Consider the following 21,086-nt stretch of genomic DNA (forward strand, 5'->3'; position numbering starts at 1 on the left):
GCTAGGTGCTGACTATACATATAGTTCAGTGGAGGTTGCTGAGGGGAGGATGGCTCATAATAAGGTCTGGAATGGTATTAAACACGTGATTTCCATGTGGTTGATACCATTCAATCGACTCTATTCCATACATTATTATGAGCCATCCTCCCCTCAGTAGCCTCCAATGATATAGTTATATGTCTGTCATATTGAGTTGTCTATCTATAAGTTAAACCTGATCAATCAAATGGATAGGTGTAAGGAATTTTGGAAATTACAAATTCCCTTAACTAGGTGTCTTCGCTAGACAGACACAGAGAGGCGGGAGGAAGAAAGTGAGAAAGAAAGGATGAAAGAGAGAGGTGGGAAGAAAGTGGAAGACAGACAGAGAGCAAGATGGAGAGAGAGAAACAGAGAGAGAATGACAGCAGTGCAAATCTACTTAGACTTGGGTATTTCAACAACTCTTCTCTTCCAACTTGTCATATCTACTTACGGGGGAAGGATGGCCAGCCACACAGGAGGGTGATTTTTATCAAGGAGGAGAAGGCGGCTGTGCTGACCGAGATGTATCCAGATCAGAACGCCTTCGACAACTACCTTCAGGCACGGCTGAGAAGGATGTGGAGGTTTTCAATCCAGATCAGAACGCCTTCGACAACTACCTTCAGGCACGGCTGAGAAGGATGTGGAGGTTTTCAATCCAGATCAGAACGCCTTCGACAACTAACTTCAGGCACGGCTGAGAAGGATGTGGAAGTTTTCAATCCAGATCAGAACGCCTTCGACAACTAACTTCAGGCACGGCTGAGAAGGATGTGGAAGTTTTCAATCCAGATCAGAACGCCTTCGACAACTACCTTCAGGCACGGCTGAGAAGGATGTGGAGGTTTTCAATCCAGATCAGAACGCCTTCGACAACTACCTTCAGGCACGGCTGAGAAGGATGTGGAGGTTTTCAATCCAGATCAGAACGCCTTCGACAACTACCTTCAGGCACGGCTGAGAAGGATGTGGAGGTTTTCGACCAGGTAAAAAGGATTGTCTGCTGTTAATTTATTTTCTGTCCCGCCAAGAGATATGCAAGAAATGTATTTGAAAATATTACATATAATTGCATGTATTCCTGTCATAAATCAAGGTGAGACTGAACATGGACAAGGCACAGGAGAAACAGAAGGAGAGCTACCAGAGCCGAATCAAGAGGGGGACCAAGCGCTATGCCATATGGCTCAATTACTTGGTTTGGAAGAAGGACGAAAGGAAGGCAAGACCTGGGAAACCTTGCTACTCTTTCGCTCCTAGCTGGGATCAACATCTATTAAAGTGAACATAAAAAATCTCAGATAATAATTATTTGCATTTGCTCACAAAATAACCTGAAGCTAGTATTAACTTCCCTAACACAAAGAGAGATTTTCTCTTTGTCTTCCTAGGGTTACCTCGGTGGAAGTCAACAATCATCCACAGTTGGAGCAGTTGGACGGTCAGCCACTGGAAGCACTGACGCCCTACACTTCGGTGAAGCCCAATAGACAAAAGTATGTTAAGGTTTGGTTGACTTTTTCACCTTTATTTAACCAGGTAGGCCAGTTGAGAACAAGTTCTCATTTACAACTGCGACCTGGCCAAGATGAAGCAAAGCAGTGTGACACAAACAACAACACAGAGTTACACAAGGAATAAACAAACGTACAGTCAATAACACAACAGCAAAAAATCAATATACAGTGTGTGCAAATTAGGTAAGATTAGGGAGGTAAGGCAATAAATAGGCCGTAGTGGCGAAGTAATTACAATTTAGCAATTAAACACTGGAGTGATAGATGTGCAGAAATTAATCTGCAAGTAGAGATACTAGGGTAAAAATGGAGCAAAAAATAAATACATTTGGGGATGAGGTAGCTGGATGGGCTATTTACAGATGGGCTATGTACAGGTGCAATGATCTGTGAGCTGCTCTGACAGCTGATGCTTAAAGTTAATGAGGGAGATATGAGTCTACAGCTTCAGTTATTTTTGCAATTTGTTCCAGTCATTGGCAGCAGAGAACTGGAATGAAAGGCGGCCAAAGGAGGAATAGGCTTTGGGGGTGACCAGTGAAATATACCTGCTGGAGCGTGTGCTACGGGTGGGTGCTGCTATGGTGACCAGTGAGCTGAGATAAGGCGGGGCTTTACCTAGCAAAGACTTATAGATTACCTGGAGCCAGTGGGTTTTGCAACAAATATGAAGTGAGGGCCAGCCAACGAGAGCATACAGGTCGCAGTGGTGGGTAGTATATGTGGCTTTGGTGAAAAAAACAGATGACACTGTGATAGACTGCATCCAATTTGCTGAGTAGAGTATTGGAGGCTATTTTATAAATGACATCACCGAAGTCAAGGGTCGGTAGGATAGTCAGTTTTACGAGGGTATGTTTGACAGCATGAGTGAAGGATGCTTTGTTGCAAAATAGGAAGACAACTCTAGATTTAATTTTGGATTGGAGATGCTTAATGTGAGTCTGGAAGGAGAGTTTACAGTCTAAACAGACACCTAGGTATTTGTAATTGTCCACATATTCTAAGTCAGAACTGTCCAGAGTAGTGATGCTGGACGGGCAGGCAGGTGCTGGCAGAGATTGGTTGAAGAGCATGCATTTAGCTTTACTTCTATTTAAGAGCAGTTGGAGGCCACGGAAGGAGAGTTGTATGGCATTGAAGCTCGTCTGGAGGTTAGTTAACACCGTGTCCAAAGAATGGCCAGATGTATACAGAATGTTGTCATCTACGTAGAGGTGGATCAGACAGTCACCAGCAGCAAGAGCGACATCACTGATGTATACAGAGAAAAGTGTTGGCCCAAGAATTGAACCCTGTGGCACCCCCATAGAGGCTGCCAGAGGTCCGGACAAAAGGCCCTCCAATATGACACACTGAACTCTGTCTGAGAAGTATTTTGTGAACCAGGCAAGGCAGTCATTTGAGAAACCAAGGCGGTTGAGTCATAAGAATGTGGTGATTGACAGAGTCGAAAGCCTTGGCCAGGTTGATGAATATGGCTGCACAGTATTGTCTTTTATGATATCATTTAGGACCTTGAGCGTGGCTGAGGTGTGCCCATGACCAGCTCGGAAATCAGATTGCATAGCGGAGAAGGTGCGGTGGGATGCGAAACGATTGGTGATCTGTTTGTTAACTTGGCTTTTGAAGACCTTAGAAAGGCAGGGTAAGATAGATATTGGTCTGTAACAGATTGTGTCTAGAGTATCTCCCCCTTTGAAAAGAGGGATGACCGTGGCAGCTTTCCAATCTTTGGGGATCTCAGACGATACGAAAGAGAGGTTGAGCAGGCTAGTAATAGGGGTTGCAACAATTGAGGCTGATCATTTTAAAAAGAGAGGGTCCAGATTGTCTAGCCCAGCTGATTAGCACTCTTTCAGAACATCAGCTCTCTGGATTTGAGTGAAGGAGAAATGGGGAGGTTTGGGCAAGTTGCCGTGGGGGGTGCAGGACTGTTGACCGGGGTAGGGGTAGCCAGGTGGAAATTATATTATTTCAGTGTAGACAAGGAAAGGGCAGGTTAAAATAAAAACATGACAGCCAGACAAGCCAGTGTTTGAATCAAATGGATTTGCATATGAATGGAATGGTAATTAGCTGACTTCGTGATCTGTAAGGTAAGTAACTTCAATGTGTCAAGCATATTACGTGTTTTCTTTGTCATTTCTGAAACATAGCAATGTTTAAGATATGGATTTCATGTTGTAATGTTAACAAGGTACCCAAAAGTAGATTGAATTCATGTTTTCATTTTATTAGCTAAAAGAAAACTTGTTTAACCAGTGAAATTGCCACAGAAATCAGCCTTGTTTGAATAGCGATGATGAAAATAATGTAATTTAGGCTGTAATGATCTCCAAAATGTTAATCATTAGATCGTCACACCGTTGATATAGCAACGGACGGTAATTGCTTATCGAATCCCACTGTGACGTAGAGGGGGACATTATTTAGCCGGGAGACATTATTTGGCATGACTGGCCCTTCTCAACAACGCAGTGAGAACAGAAATATATATAATAGAAAAAATAATAACACAAGGAATAAATACACAATGAGTGTGTGTGTGTGTGTGTGTGCATCCATGCAAAGCATCCTTGCCAGCATGTGTTTGTATATGTAGACTGCTCTGCTGATCTGCTGAAGTAGTCATTTATGATGTGGATGTCTGGAAGATGTATCAGGACCAGAGGTGCTGAGGGCCTGTTCATTAACTCTCAGGTGTCAGATACACATGTCATGGATGAGGTAGCACTGCAGAAGAACAGGCCTCAGGTACACACACAAGCAAACACGTATATGTGTACGCACGCGCACACCCACGCGCACACACACACTTGTGCGCACACACACACATACATACACACACATTGAGCAGCTTCTCTACTTGGGGTCATCAAGGTACATATCCAGATCAGGTATATTCAGTAACACGTTTATCTAGACCTGTTATACAATTATAGCAAACAATGTGTGGATCGTTGTCTTTCATCAGCGTTGCCACTTGGCGGTTTACATAAGCAGGATTTAAAAATAGAACAAGCACAGTTACTCTCCCTGACTGTTCTCCTCTGTTCCCGTCTGGGTAGGAGAGAATAATGAGCAGGTTTGTGATACTATTTTCATAATGAGAGAAAGAAGGGGAGAGAGAGAGAGAGAGCGAGATGGGGGAAGAGAGAGAGAGGGGAGAGAGAGAAAGACAAAGAGAGAGAGAAAAAGAGAAAGAGAGAGACGCACATTCCCTTGCCACATCTGCCATTCACCTCACTGTAGTGGGAAGTGTCTTGGCCTCTTCTGTGTTCTTGGATGCTGTGTTGTCTCGGGAGTTTGAAGCTTGAGCATTTAATTTGGCATCAAAAGCATGGATCAAAAGAACAGAGCTCATGGCTTTGTTTCAGATTTGCTCATGAGAAGGAGCTTGTTGCAGTTCAAACAGGAGCAAATAGTCCATTACAGATGACGTCCGTACACTCAGTGCAAACAAGCACCGTTCTCTCGTTAGTTACTATTTGATCAGGCTCAGAGCGTGTGTGTGTGTGTGTACAAGCACCGTTCTCTCGTTAGTTACTATTTGATCAGGCTGAGAGCGTGTGTGTGTGTGTGTGTACAAGCACCGTTCTCTCGTTAGTTACTATTTGATCAGGCTCAGAGCGTGTGTGTGTGTGTGTTTGTGGTTCTCTGCCTGGCCTGAGAGACCCTAAAACTGTGAAAAAACAAGCCCAGAGGAACAGCCAGAGAAGGGGGAAATGGCTGAAACCCTGAGAACAGCCAGTCTGCCATCAGAACCCTGGGCAGCTGGGTCTCCCCATGGGCACTGTTTAGGGACGCAACCAAAATAGCCATAACACTCAATACATTTAGATGCAGGGGGGTAGTCACACAAAACAGATGTTGTATCTTCAGTGTTACAAATACCCTCTCAAGTGATGAGGTTAGGGCTGGTAAGTGATCAATCAATCTTCTAAATAGGTGAATATAATATTCACATGGTTAAGCTGTGACAAATCCCAAATCCATTTGATCACTGGTACACAAATGATAGGGTTTCAGTTGGGGACAAACAAAGCTCACCTTGGAAGACACATTCAGCTGGGTAGGATTCAACTTTAGCTAAAGATCCAGAGAGAAAGAGAGAGAGAAAGAGAAACAGATTAGAGGAAAAAGAGAGATGAGAGAAAGAGAGAGTAGAAGAGGCCGAGGAGAAACGGGAGAGGACAGAGAGAGATATAGATTAAAAAAAGAAATTAGGAGAAAGAAATGAGTGAGGAGAGAGAGAGCAGCGAGAGCCTCAAGCACTGTGTCTTAGCAGTCAGATCACATCCAGCTTGAAAGCACATTCATTAAGAAAATCCCCAGGCAGACTAATGTGAACCAGGAAGATGCTATTATTGGTAACCACTGATTTCAACTCTTGTGGACCGAACACCACAAACACCCCAATGCTCTAGAAAATGTTGTCTGACATACACTTCACAGATCAAGTGTCAAGTTCCAGAGAGTGGTAAACAAAATGGTGGGGATGTGAAATGAATGCATTCATTTGTTGTGATCGAGGCAGCCTATCACATAGTCTTTCATAATGAAAATTAAACAAATCCAATTACCTTGAGCATATTCATTCAATCATCTTTGAAAATCAATTCTAAACCTCAAGGATGGTGCGATTCGATTTCATTGAGTCCAGACACAAGACTCATTTCTCAAACCTCTTGAACCCTTCTAAAAGAACAGGTTCAAGAGAGCTAGCCATCCTGATTGGGAAACTACTAAAGAAGATAAGAAGACAGTGGAGTCTTTTCAGCGTTCTATTCTCGACCGTGTGTTCTATACTCACGACGACACACATGCTTCACCACAGCCTGTGTGCGTGTGTGTTTGTGTGTGTGTGTGTGTGCGTGTGTGTGTGTGCTAGCTTACATGTGTGTGTGACTGTTTGCCGATATTTGTTTGTTGATATATGCCTCTCTCTCTTTGGGGATATGGTCCTCTGAGGCAGCTGAAGCCCATACTAGTGGAGAGCATAGCCAGTGGAGGCATTGCCAAAGCCAGTGCCATCCTTAACACTGGACATATTCTCCATATTCAAACACATGAATTACAGCACACACCTCCCACAAGGTCCAGCACCAGCAAAGCACAACAGAGGAGTGGGGGGATGAGAGGAGAAGAGCAGGGATACAGTATTTGGAACCAAAAAATGTGAACTCTTACTTTTAATCACACAATGAAAGACGGACAGGAAGAGATGATGCTGAGAGAGAGAGAGAGAGCGAGAGAGAGAGGAACAAACAGAATCAGGAAGTTTATTAATACGAATGTAAAATGATAAGATTGAGAGATTTGTGGAAGAAAAATGCTTTCCATCCTCTCTGAATGTGGCAGTAGTTGGAGTCTATAAGAAGGGGGTTGTTGGAATCTGATTGAGGACAGATGTGTGTCAAGTCATGGCAATATTGTTGGGCTGCCGTCCTCTAGGAATGATTAGCCCAGAAGAGCTTAATATAGACAGGGAGAAAATGAGAGAAGAGAGAGAGTTGAGAGAGAGAGGAGAGAGAAAAGAGGGGCAGAGGAGGGTGTTCAGCACCACAGAGACACTTTACCTCTCCACGTCAGACCATGAACGCAGGCATTTAGCAATCTGTCTTCTAATTAATCATGCACTCTAATCAGTCAGAGCTGCTGGATCTGTGTGTGTGTGTGTGTGTGGGTGGGTGGGTGGGTGGGTGTATGAGTCTGTGTGAATCTGGTGTGAATTCATGTGTCTGTTCAAGTGTGTTTGTGTGTTCACGTGTGTATGTGTTCATGTGTGTTCATGTGTGTATATGTGTGCATGTGTGTGTGCATGTGTAGACCTGGGGCCAAAGCTTGATGCAGACTGTAAGAGGGGTCCAGTTAGTGTTTACTTCTGGACAAACTTGTTTCTCAGAATATGAGGTTGTGGTTTAAAAAACTATATTTTCTAGTTTTCTAAAGTTCGACCTGGTTATTAGACCTGGTTATTTGACCTGGTTATTTGACCTGGTTATTAGACCTGGTTATTTGACCTGGTTATTTGACCTGGTTATTTGACCTGCTTATTCGACCTGGTTATTTGACCTGGTTATTTGATCTGGTTATTTGACCTGGTTGTTTGACCTGGTTATTCGACCTGGTTATTTGACCTGGTTATTTGGCCTGGTTTGCTCCTGCTTCCAGGAATACTTTATGGGAACACGTGTTGATGAGAGAAAAAAGTGCTCATCTGTTCCAATTCCAAGACCTGAGGCCTTACTTTTAGACCATGTGAGTGAGACCAGGGTCATTTTGTCCACTGTGATCTTGTTAAATACAGGAGTCGGAGGAGATCTAGCAAAGCTAACAATTGCCTGTATTTTCCCTTGATTCCTGTCCAGGTGTGAAATCCTCAGGGTGAATAGGCTGCAGAATTCATCACTTTGATAATGAACTCTACAGTAGTGATATTACCGTGACGGGAGACGGATTGACTCCACCGCCACCAGGCCCAGCAATCATGTCTGCAGCCATCAAGGCTAATTGTGACACGGTGGCAGTGTTCTGTTTAGCAGGGGTAGCTTAGCTTAGCGGCCAAACTATCAGCACCAACTACACAATCTCCAGCTAGGTGACTAACAAAAGCACTGATGCGGTCACTTTCCAGATGAGCTGCTGTTCTCTCCCCCAACCTCAGGGCTGTTTGTGCAGGTCGGCGGCAGCCTTCTTTAAATGTCTCCCATTACCTGTGGGACGGCAGTGCCAAAATCAGCCAAGACATTGTTGCTCCCTGGAATGGCTGTCTGATTGAAGGCATGCAGGGGAGCGGATTCGGTGTGGCGCGAGTGGGGACGTGTGGGGGCCAGGGATAAACAGTTCTCTAAACCAATTACTGAGCATAGAGCATGCAGAGCACATTGAGATTAGTCAGACAGAAGAAAACGGAGTCAGGAGGGGGTAAAAAAAATATGGGAGAGAAAGAGACTCACTGTATGACAGAGAGGGGGAGATTATAACAGAGAAAGTGAGAGGGAGTTGTCTTGGTGTGTGAGCGCTAATGCTTGTGTGTGTGTGTGTGTGTGTGTGTGTGTGTGTGTGTGTGTGTGTGTGTGTGTGTGTGTGTGTGTGTGTGTGTGTGTGTGTGTGTGTGTGTGTGTGTGTGTGTGTGTGTGTGTGTGTGTGTGTGTGTGAAAGAGAGCGTCTGGCAGAGAAATACATAGTGTGTGTGTTCATGTGTATCAGGCACACAATGTGTCAGACAGATATGGAAACTAAAGAAGCCTCATGTTGGGCCCAACAGTAAAGGTCTCTCTGAGAAAGACTCAAACCCTATTCTCCATCCTCAGAATCTTTGTGTTCGTCTCTGTCTCCATACAACTACTCATCCTCTACTTGTCTGCCCCCTTAGAACTGATCAGCCCCCACAGATATCTGCTCCATCCTCAGTACAGATGTAGGATCTTCATTTAAGCCAGTTTTCTCAGTGTGTCTGCCTGCCCCCATAGAACTCTGCACCACCCTCAGTGTATACCGGCCTGCTCCCACATAAATCTACTGGAGCCTCACATGGACTCACCCTGAGGTGGCAGGCTAACTTACCCTGTACACCCCTGCAACTAAGAGCCAGAGTTTTCTGCTCTACCAGGAGTTCTGTGAAAGCAGAGACTGTCGTCTAGCTGCAACAGCACATTCTGCCCACTCGATTTGAAAAAGCCAGTGCATCATTAGCTAATGTACGTGGGTAAGAAGGTAAAGAATTTAGAAACAATCCTCATCTGATGAAGTTGAATGGCAGCCAAAGGGAAGGTATGCTTCTACGGGGATGCAATGGCTTGAGACAGGAGACTTGTCTTAGCCCTTCCTGTCAAGTCAGAGTAGGTTAGTAGGCAGCTGGATTTACTTTTGCTTGGTGTCTGAATTCACTACCCAGTCTCACAGGAGACTCACTGCCCAGAACCTGTCCAGATGCTGAACCACCAATAAAATAAAGTTGAAGTAAATGACAACGTTTCTGTTTTTATTTTTCATGTTCAAACTTTGTAAATATACTAAGAAATTCATGGAATCCACAGAGCCAGGAACAAACTAGCACTATTTCTCCCTTATACCTGAGGATCTACAGTATGTTCCCTCACATGGACAGGAACCTCTGCTGTCACAACAGCTGATGAGAGAGAACATGGCTTTGGGGAGTAAACTCCCTCCTATAAGCTTTAGCCACCCGCCCAGTCATCCATTTAAGGCCATTTGCATTTTTGACACTTATGGAAGGGCTTTCGGCGCTTTCGGCATAATTTATATGACTCGTACAGCTCATTTACGGATTGATAGCTGTCATTCCGAACAAAGTGTAATGAATGCCTCAGCAACACGTCTAAGTCAGTGTGCTGGATCAGACGCTATGGCTAACACTCCACAGAGACACTCATTCTTCATTAAAGCCTCATTTATCATTGGGTAGGCAGCGACTCTCCAATATTCTTTCTCCCACTTTTTTATGCGTAATTTCGTTCCGTACAGGAAACACAATTGTCCGTTGAGGTTCATCTCCTGAATCTGAGGAGTGATATCAAACAGACAAGGAGCTTATCCCAATTAGCCAACAGTGCCTGGGAGAGATGAGAACAGGAGAGTGGATTGGAGTGCACGGGGTAACTGTGGAGGGGACAGGTCTTAGTCTGTAGCAGCCAAAATATCAGTATGAATCATGGGAAGTAGTCTTATTAGAGATAATAATGCTAGAACCAAATCAGCGCAGTCTCTCTGATAGTGTGCTATGATACTAGTTTGACCTTGAACATATCCTCAGGGCCATCATTCAACATAACCTATCCTCTATGACCTCATTGGAATGGGCCTCAGCTCCTCAGAAAGGACAGGCTTCTCTGAGTACATGTTATTGAGTCTAAGTTGTTAAGACGTTTTAACCAAAGACTCTCTTTCCAATTCAAAAGCTGAGAAAAAGAAATAGCGCGGCAGATTTGTGCCTTTGAGCATAGTGTAGAGAAGTCATTGTGATGACCAGGCTGTGATGGGGCCTTTCTGGAATAAAAGGAAACACCTTGAGATGAAGCTAATGGATGCAGAAGGACTCCGTGTCTCTTCCATGCTCCCATCAGTGTTATGCTAATACATAACACCCCGGTAGGGAAGGGAGGCGAGATGGGGGGGATTGGCACAACACGCCAGTAACTTAGGGGTCCTACCTGTTCCATCAAGGCTTAGGATCCTTTTAACCTGGCCGCAACACCCTGCAAACACACATTTCCCGCACGGAGGGCATACCCTGTCTGATGCTGCAGCCTAAAAACAACTCAGGTTATATTGCATTTGAAATGGATGGCTGAAAATGCACCACCTGGTCCTCGCATTTTTCTGTCTCTTTATTTACATCCCTTTGTTCAGACATTGTGAGACAAAGAGATACATGTTTTTCTACAATGCAGTGCATGTCCACAGGGATTTCAACTATACAAATCTTTTCATTTCAACAGAGGTGGGATAAAAACATGATGCAGAGACTACAAGCGTTGTAACTGCTTCTCAGGAAGACTTCAACATAAATCAAAGTAGAACAGTGAAGGGTGCCTAACCTCCCTAGTCTAACACACACACACACACACACACACACACACACACACACACACACACACACACACACACACACACAGACACACGCGCGCACAAACAAGCACACGCACACACACACACACACACACGCGCGCGCGCGCACACAAACACACACGCACACGCACACACACACAGCGACACACACAGAGACACAAAGAAACACCCACCCACACGGAGACACAGAGAAACACACACACACAAAGAAACACTCACCCACCCACACAGAGACACAGAGAAACATACTAACACACATGCACACACACACACAGAGTCACCTCTGCAATCCCATAACAAAGGCAAACCTTCCAGTTCATGAATATGCTGATGAGATGCATCTGGCTCATTAACATGACACAGGCGTGACATGGAAGGCCGATTAGTACTATAACACCGTACATGGATCAGGTGGTGCCATCCAGGACCTGTAGACTAGGCGGTGTCAGAGGAAAGCCCCAAAAAATTGTCCGACTCCAGTCACCCAAGTCATAGACTGTTTTCTCTGCTACCACACGGCAAGTGGTACCGGAGCATCAAGTCTAGGTCCAAAAGGCTCCTTAACAGCTTCTACTCCCAAGCTATAAGACTGCTGAACAATTAATCAAATGGCCACCGGACTATTTACATTGACACCCCTCCATTTGTTTTGTACACTGCTGCTACTCACTGTTTATTATCTATGCAAATTCACTTCACCTCTACCCACATGTACAAATGATCTGACCTGTACCTCCGCACACGGACTCGCTACCGGTACATCCATGTGTATAGCCTCGTTATTGTTATTTTATTATGTTACTTTTGATCATTTTTACTTTAGTTTATTTGGTTTATTTGGTGACAAATAAACGTTTTCCCTTTAAGATATATTCCTGAAGGCCTATACCTGGCAGGAATATCAAACATGCATTCATGTAGACTCTGTAATCAATATGAACCACATGAAGTACAGTATAGTGAGTGGTATAATGTGATAGCTAATGGGATGTGTACAAAACAGTGAAGTTTACATATCTAACTGGCTATCTTTACTTCATCTGACATGGTATTGTTTTATAGATATATATCCATACATGTACATGTGTGCATGGATGAGGTGATATTCTGTATTGCTGCATTACCAGAGGATGATAATGAGTACTGTATGAGGACAGACCTTGGCAATTGTGTGACAGTGTTGTTCTGTTTTGTGGCAGACGGGCCTGTCACAGCCAAACATTGTGCCCCACAGGGCGAAGAGTCTGGCGTAGGCTGCAGGAGGTGTGCCATGGGGTAACACACACACACACACGCACACACACACACACACACACACACACACACACACACACACACACACGCACACACACACACACACACACACACACACACACAGCGAGATTGAGAGAGAAAGGGAGTCACAGTACCCTCCTATAACCTGCTGCCACTCCAAGTGACCAATCAGACTATTCTTTATTTTTTTTAATGACCATTCATCTTAAATCATGTTGGCATCGTAGATCTGGGCAAGGTTATGGGTGACTGTGGATGGGAGGAAGGTTGAGGGGATAGGGTAATATGTACAGGATAAGGGATAGGATAGTGTAAAATGTACATGATAAGGGATAGGATAGGGTCATATGTACAGGATAAGGGATAGCATAGTGTAAAATGTACATGATAAGGGATAGGATAGGGTAATATGTACAGGATAAGGGATAGGATAGTGTAAAATGTACATGATAAGGGATAGGATAGGGTCATATTTACATGATAGGGGATATGATAGTGTAAAATGTACATGATAAGGGATAGGATAGGGTAATATGTACAGGATAGAGGATAGGATAGGGTAATATGTACAGGATAGGGGGTAGGATAGCGTAAAACGTGCAGTACATGATAGGGTATATGATAGTGTAAAATGTACATGATAGGGGACAGTAATGGGTCAAATGTACATGATAGGGGATAGGACAGGGTAATATGTACATAATAGGGGATAGGATAATATGTACATGATAGGGGATAGGATAGGGTCATATGCACAGGATAGGGGGTAGGATAGCGTAAAACTTGCAGTACATGATAGGGTATATGATAGTGTAAAATGTACATGATAAGGGATAGGATAGGGTCATATGTACAGGATAAGGGATAGGATAGTGTAAAATGTACATGATAAGGGATAGGATAGGGTAATATGTACAGGATAAGGGATAGGATAGTGTAAAATGTACATGATAAGGGATAGGATAGGGTCAAATTTACATGATAGGGGATATGATAGTGTAAAATGTACATGATAAGGGATAGGATAGGGTAATATGTACAGGATAGAGGATAGGATAGGGTAATATGTACAGGATAGGGGGTAGGATAGCGTAAAACGTGCAGTACATGATAGGGTATATGATAGTGTAAAATGTACATGATTAGGGGACAGTATAGGGTCAAATGTACATGATAGTGTCACGCCTTGGTCTTAGTATTTTGTGTTTTCTTTAGTTATTTGATCAGGCCAGGGTGTGACATGGGTTTATTGTGTTGTCGTATTGGGGTTTTAGTAGGCATTGGGATTGTGGCTGAGTAGGGGTGTCTAGCATAGGCTATGGCTGCCTGAGGCGGTTCTCAATCAGAGTCAGGTGATTTTCGTTGTCTCTGATTGGGAACCATATTTAGGTAGCCTGGGTTTCACTGTGTGTTTTGTGGGTGATTGTTCCTGTCTCTGTGTTAGTATTTCACCAGATAGGCTGTATAGGTTTTCACGGTCCGTTTGTTGTTTTTGTATTGTTCGTGTTCTTTCTTTATTAAAGATGTATCGAACCAACCACGCTGCATTTTGGTCCGACTCTCCTTCGACGGAAGAAAGCCGTTACAGATAGGGGATAGGACAGGGTAATATGTACATAATAGGGGATAGGATAATATGTACATGATGGGGGATAGGGTAATATGTACAGGATAGGGGGTAGGATAGCGTAAAACTTGCAGTACATGATAGGGTATATGATAGTGTAAAATGTACATGATAGGGGATAGTATAAGGTCAAATGTACATGATAGGGGATAGGACAGGGTAATATGTACATAATAGGGGATAGGATAATATGTACATGATAGGGGATAGGATAGGGTAATATGTACATGATAGGGGATAGGATAGGGTAATATGTACATGATAGGGGATATGATAGGGTAATATGTACATGATAGGGGATAGGATAATATGTACATGATAGGGGATAGGATAGGGTAATATGTACATGATAGGGGATAGGATAGGGTAATATGTACATGATAGGGGATATGATAGGGTAATATGTACATGATAGGGGATAGGACAGGGTAATATGTACATAATAGGGGATAGGATAATATGTACATAATAGGGGATAGGATAATATGTATATGATAGGGGATAGGATAGGGTCATATGTACATGATAGGGGATAGGATATGGTAATATGTACATGATAGGGGATAGGATAGGGTAATATGTACATGATAGGGGATATGATAGGGTAATATGTACATGATAGGGGATAGGATAGGGTAATATGTACATGATAGGGGATAGGAAAGGGTAATATGTATATGATAGGGGATAGGATAGGGTAATATGTACATGATAGGGGATAGGATAGGGTAATATGCACATGATAGGGGATAGGATAATATGAACATGGTAGGGGATAGTATATGGTAATATGTACATGATAGGGGATAGGAAAGGGTAATATGTAGATGACAGGGGATCGGATAGGGTAATATGTAGATGATGGGGGATAGGATAGGGTAATATATAGATGACAGGGGATAGGATAGGATAATATGTACATGGTAGGGGATAGGATAGGGTAATATGTAGATGACAAGGGATAGGATAGGGTAATATATAGATGACAGGGGATAGGATAGGGTAATATGTAGATGATAGGGGATAGGATAGGCACACATAACACCACTCTATCTGTGTACATTAAAGATCCAATCTCTAATTACAAATACATTGGATTATGTCAACTGTGAAGGTGTAAATTTGGTCAGGCACCGGGAAGATAAGATACTATTTAGGTAGCACCATATTGGATAGCTTCTATATAAAAACAATAGCTGCATTATACTGTATCTCAAGGAGTTGTTTCTACCATGTAGTTCCTTCCCTCTATCATCCATGTTGTCTGGGAGTGAGTTGGCAGTCTCTGTCACAGGGCCCTGACCTTACCAGGCAGACACACTAGTACCTCATTAGACTCCCCGGAGACATGCAGGATTACATCAAGTTCAAGTCTCGTCCTGTCAGATCAAACTCCCCTCATAGGGCAAATCCAGGTAGCTGAATGACTGACGCATCAAGGACAGAGACAAGGAGAAAGAGGGAGAGAGAACGAGTGAAGGATAGAGAGAGAGAGAGAGAGAGAGAGAGAGAGAGAGAGAGAGAGAGAGAGAGAGAGAGAGAGAGAGATACAGGAAGTGATACATACTGGTTGAGATAGATGTGAAGAAAACACAGACATTGTGTACTGTGCTGTACTCTAGTATTAACTAATTGACTGGCCGGCCAGGCTCTTCCTGCAGGGGCAGAGTGGAGCGGTGCTAGCTGTGTGCTAGCTGTGTGCTAGCTGCACTAGTGTTTGAGTCCTGCCAGGCTGATTGGGTCTGGGAGTTAAAGAGAGGTTCAGGGAGACAGATGGAGAAGCCCGTCCCAGCTGTCCAGATCCCAGAAGCTCATCCTACACCCCTGGGTCTACAGAAGGCTGCAGTCTGGGGGGAGACCAACACACAGGGAGGGAGGGAGGGAGGGAGGGAGGGAGGGAGGGGAAATGGCAGCCATTACATGACTCTCCTTAGTGTTTTTATCCCTTGATCATTTGTTGAATTAGACATGTTAGTACAAACATCTGGGATTGAAGGACACTGCCTCATTGAGATATACGAAAACTAATAAATATTGATCATGAGACACCTCAGTGCAGGTAATACACATATCTAACGAAAAGCAGGACAAAACACTGATGTATAACCTCAAAGAAACCATACGAGGGACTGATCCCAGCTTTGTTTGCATTATAGCACACATCTCAACAGGACCTGAGTATACAAATGCTCAAAATGGAGTCAGAGTACATGATCATATCACAGAAAACATGATCATTTCCATTATCAAATCTGATGCTATTATATACTATGAATATGGGGTGATTATATTAAGCTCTGTATTCGCGTTAGTGAGTTTTCTGTAGCCTCTGATTAATCTAGATGTGAGGTAATATACGTGGGTGTTTGAGTCATCAGCGATGCAGGCTTCTCTCTCTCCCTCCCTCTTTCTTTTTCTCTCTCTACTCTCTGCAAGGCCCTTTCATCTGCATAGTAATAGATGTAATAGCAATCCATGATTATGTTACAGCTTCACACCATAAAGCAGAGGTTATTGTTTGCAAGGAATGACACACTCACAAACGTAGCCTAAAATGTAACATACCATGCCTTTGATGCTAACTTATGACCCGTGGAATGGAGAATTTAGAATTGAACCTTAGATTATATAATGAGGCTCCTTGACTTTGCCCAAAGTTAAGAGGCAACAGTAAAAGAGATTCCAGACACAGTAAATCTGAAACATTTCAAACACCTGGCTGACAGTTACATTTTCAGTGCATGTGCTCGGCTCAACCACCGTTGCCCTATTTCCTCAGCCAACAGTGATGAATAATGATGTCTCCAGACAACCCATGAAAGGAGAAACTCTCTGAGGTTAATGCATACACACAGGTGATATATTATGCCTGTCCTCATACTGAGTGTTGGCTTCAGCCATCACCATTCTCCCTCTAGACTGGGCTACAGTATGCCTTTGAAAGGGACTGCAGAGGAAAGGACTGCAGCAACCAGAAAATAAAACACAATCTCTCCCCAGTAACAGGTCACCCCTCCATACCAGCATCAGGGCACCACTTCGCTCAAAGTCCTTCCATCTCAATTTATAATCTTTCAAAACACCACATGTTGACAGGGGACACAGACAAGTCTGTGTTTGTGTCTGTATGTGCGCACGTGTGTGTGCATATGTGTGCTATGACACAGTCTTTTACAGAGCACATAGGCCCAGTCACCATGACTGATTTAGTCATTCTTTCAGCTTGAAAGGTTCTGCACAGGCTCTTTGTGAGGGGAAATTGCATTAATGAACTCAAATAAGAACAATCAACTCCAGCAGTCTCCCTTTTTCTGCATTTCCAAATAACCTATTACATGCAGATTACTCCTGCTCCCATCATTAACATTTCTTCTCTCTCTCTGTTTATCCCTCCATATTCTGTATTTTTCTTTTGGTCCTTTTTCGCAGTGAAGGGAAGGGATCTATAGTCTCACCTTCATTAGGAGGAGGCCTGAGAGTGGGCGGGAGGAGGTGAAAGACAACACGTCACCCTCTCTCAGTCCCTTTAACCTTTTCATTTAGCAACAGAAATTAATGTGGCGACCTGGGCCACTATCACTTTCAGCAGATGCTGTCACACTGCCCTGGAGGCAAGAGGATTGGCTTCTCTGGAGACACGTGTGTCGGTGGTGTGTTGCCGTGTGTGTATGCATGCATGTGTATGTTTTCCTTCACCCAGGCTGTCACGTCAGCACAACCTTACTTCAGGGGCCGCCACTTTCTCGATTCTGCACCTTGTACATTCATGCATGGTGTAAGGGGGAAGGAGAAAAGAGGGGGGCTATGTCATTAAGTTGAACCTCGGCAAGACTGACAAGGTGGGTGAGGTAAGACCTGTGGTGACTGACTAACGTGGCAACTTGAATTCCAGGTCACTACTTTTAGTTGAGTTTTGGGGCGGAAGAATGAGGGGTGAGGGGCGAGAGGGAAAGGGACATTGTTGAGTCACAGCACAACAAGAATATTTCAGCTTGCCATTACCTGCTACGGGTTAGACTACTGGACCACCAATATGGAGTAGACTACTTGACCACCAATATGGAGTAGACTACTTGACCACCAATATGGAGTAGACTACTTGACCATCACTATGGAGTAGGCTACTTGACCACCAATATGGAGTCGACTACTGGACCACCAATATGGAGTAGACTACTTGACCACCAATGTGGAGTAGACTACTTGACCACCACTATGGAGTAGACTACTTGACCATCACTATGGAGTAGACTACTTGACCACCACTATGGAGTAGGCTACTTGACCACCAATATGGAGTAGACTACTTGACCACCACTATGGAAAAGACTACTTGACCACTACTATGGAGTAGTTTACTTGACCACCACTATGGAGGAGGCTACTTGACCACCACTATGGAAAAGACTACTTGACCACTACTATGGAGTAGTTTACTTGACCACCACTATGGAGGAGGCTACTTGACCACCACTATGGAAAAGACTACTTGACCACCACTGCCAACCCCTAAAAGGTATGCACACGCTACAGCTGTGGTCACTTATCCAAAACTCACATGCCCCTACTCCTCCTCTGGTACAGTACAATTGGATGTAAAGGAGAGGACAGTAATAGGAGCAGTGCATGCCGGCATCCAGTGTGACAGAAGAGATGTCTCTCAGATTATTCCCTGAGATTGATGGGAGAGAGGAGCAGCCATTGATTAATCCATCGACTGAAGGAATGTAGTGCTGCTCTCCTCCGGATCTGCTGTCCTTTCCCTGGATGGCACATTCAGAGAGACAAGCTAGAGACGATGACTAATGAGCGAGCCCACTACAGCCGCTGTGTGTGTGTGTGTGTGTGTGTGTGTGTGTGTGTGCTAATGTGGGCTGTGTGTGTGCCCAGAGCACCTGTGTGTGTTTACACACACTTGTGCGTGATGCATGAGTTTGTGCCTGCCTGGCTGCTTGCATTTCTGTGCTTGTGTGTATGTGTGTATGTGTGTATGTGTGTGTGTGTGTGTGTGTGTGTGTGCAGGATGTCTGTACGTGTCTGTCGACTTAGTTGATTTAGAAAGCCAGTGCGTTGGTCCACAGCTCACTGACGTCTTCAGTCTCCACATGATTGAAATAGTAATTCTGATCCTTAACAAGAATCTAGATCAATGTCAGGAGTGCCTGAACCCAAAATCAGAAAACTCTTTGAAGACTGGATTGATTACCTTAACTACCAAAAACCTGAATGAAAACACATTGCTGTTCCTATTTACTCTACTAGTATGGTATTGCACAGGGTCGCTAATGGTGTTAAGAGCTCCAATAAAGATCAATGCCTGTGTAGATCATTGTAGTGCTACAGAATTAGCTTGAGCCGACAAAACAATAACAACCACAAATAAAACAAAATACACCAAAAGGTCCACTCTTAGCTAAGCCATTTCTACAGCCAAATAATGACTCAACATCTCATCCACAAATAAACCACTTCGAAGAGAAATTAGTTGAAAAGAATGTGCATGAATAGCTCACGATCCCAACATCCTGTGTAGGACTTCTGTATGTTAGTTTGAGTGTCGGCTTCCTGCGGCTGGGGTCAAAATACATATTTCTAAGGTCAATTGCTGTGGGGTGACTGAACTACGGCTTTGGTGGTCATGAAATTTTGTCAGCCGATTATTGTCATGAAAATAACTGCCGGTCTCACGATAATTGAACGTTAATTAACATAAACACTTTCGCATCTCCAGGCTTCCACACATAGCCTGTAATTTGAAACAGGTCCTCCTATATGCTTAAAATAGAGTTATTTATGCAACTTTAGTTGTGATGCAAACCTTAGGCTGTTTTAATTTCTAATACATTCTAAGGATGCATGATGTGACTCTAATGATAATTAGAAAAAATGTGCATGAAAGGCATGCACTCTGCTTTGTTTTAAAAAAATAATAATAATCTGGAAACACTTCATCAGTCTCTCATTCACAATTTGACAAGCTTGACAATATTCTCACCCATCTGACTATTCTCAGTGTAATCTATTCTTTACATGTAGCCTACTAATATATGCTTGGAATTATTTTTTAATTTAGAATGGCCACAAAAAAACATGTCATCCGTAAACTGCATTCGAATAGAGGAGGCGTTTTTAATATGCCAGGTAGTCTACAAAGGTTGTAAAGTGGATTAATATCCGTCATGTTAAGAATTGAGGAATAAATATAGCAGCATGAGAAAGCTGGGATCATCTTTTAAATAGTGCCTAGTCAAAACTCACACGTGATTGCACAATGACTGGGCTTATAAGAAAAGGTTTCACTAGGCTCTATAGGCTATGGGCTCTCTAACCCTGTTCCAGGGGTCATAGGCCTAAAGGATACACTTAGAGTTATTTGGCCACTTTAGTTGGAATGCAAATCTTATCAAAACAAATAGGCCTATAGTGAGCTAGGCTACATAAAGCATGCGACGATGATTTGAAAAAGTCGCAAAAAATGCATGTGCTGTTTCTTGCCTTCCTTCACAAGTGATATTGTCACACATCAGAATATTCTCAATGTAATCTTGTCTTTACATATCCTATACAATATACGTGTGCAATGAGTTTTGATTGAGAATGGGCCATTATCAGGGTTGGGTAGGTTAACTTCTAAATGTAATCAAATCAAATCAAAGTTGATTTGTCACGTGCGCCGAATACAACCTTACAGTGAAATGCTTACTGACAGGCTCTAGCCAATGGTGCGGGGAAAAAAGTATGTGTGTGTGTGCGTGCGTGCGTGCGTGTGTGTGTGTGTGCGTGTGTGTAGAGTAGCAAGGCTATATACAGACACCTGTTAGTCAGGCTTATTGAGGTAGTATGTACATGTAGGTATCGTTAAAGTGACTATGCATATATGATGATCAGAGAGTAGCAGAAGTGTAAAAAGAGGGGTTGGCGGGGTGGTGGGACACAATGCAGATAGCCCGGTTAGCCAATGTGCGGGAGCACTGGTTGGTCGGGCCAATTTACGTAGTATGTACATGAATGTATAGTTAAAGTGACTATGCATATAAGATAAA

General features: G+C 43.5%; 1 protein-coding gene across 1 annotated transcript in view; it reads right to left on the reverse strand.

Annotated features, from left to right (window-relative positions):
* The window catches only part of LOC135573291 (uncharacterized), a 76,062-nt gene that overhangs the window by 41,285 nt on the left and 13,691 nt on the right, over positions 1 to 21,086 (reverse strand). The gene's annotated exons all lie outside the window — the stretch shown is intronic.

This window comes from Oncorhynchus nerka, linkage group LG9a (assembly GCF_034236695.1).
Source record: "Oncorhynchus nerka isolate Pitt River linkage group LG9a, Oner_Uvic_2.0, whole genome shotgun sequence".
Taxonomy (NCBI): Eukaryota; Metazoa; Chordata; class Actinopteri; order Salmoniformes; family Salmonidae; genus Oncorhynchus; species Oncorhynchus nerka.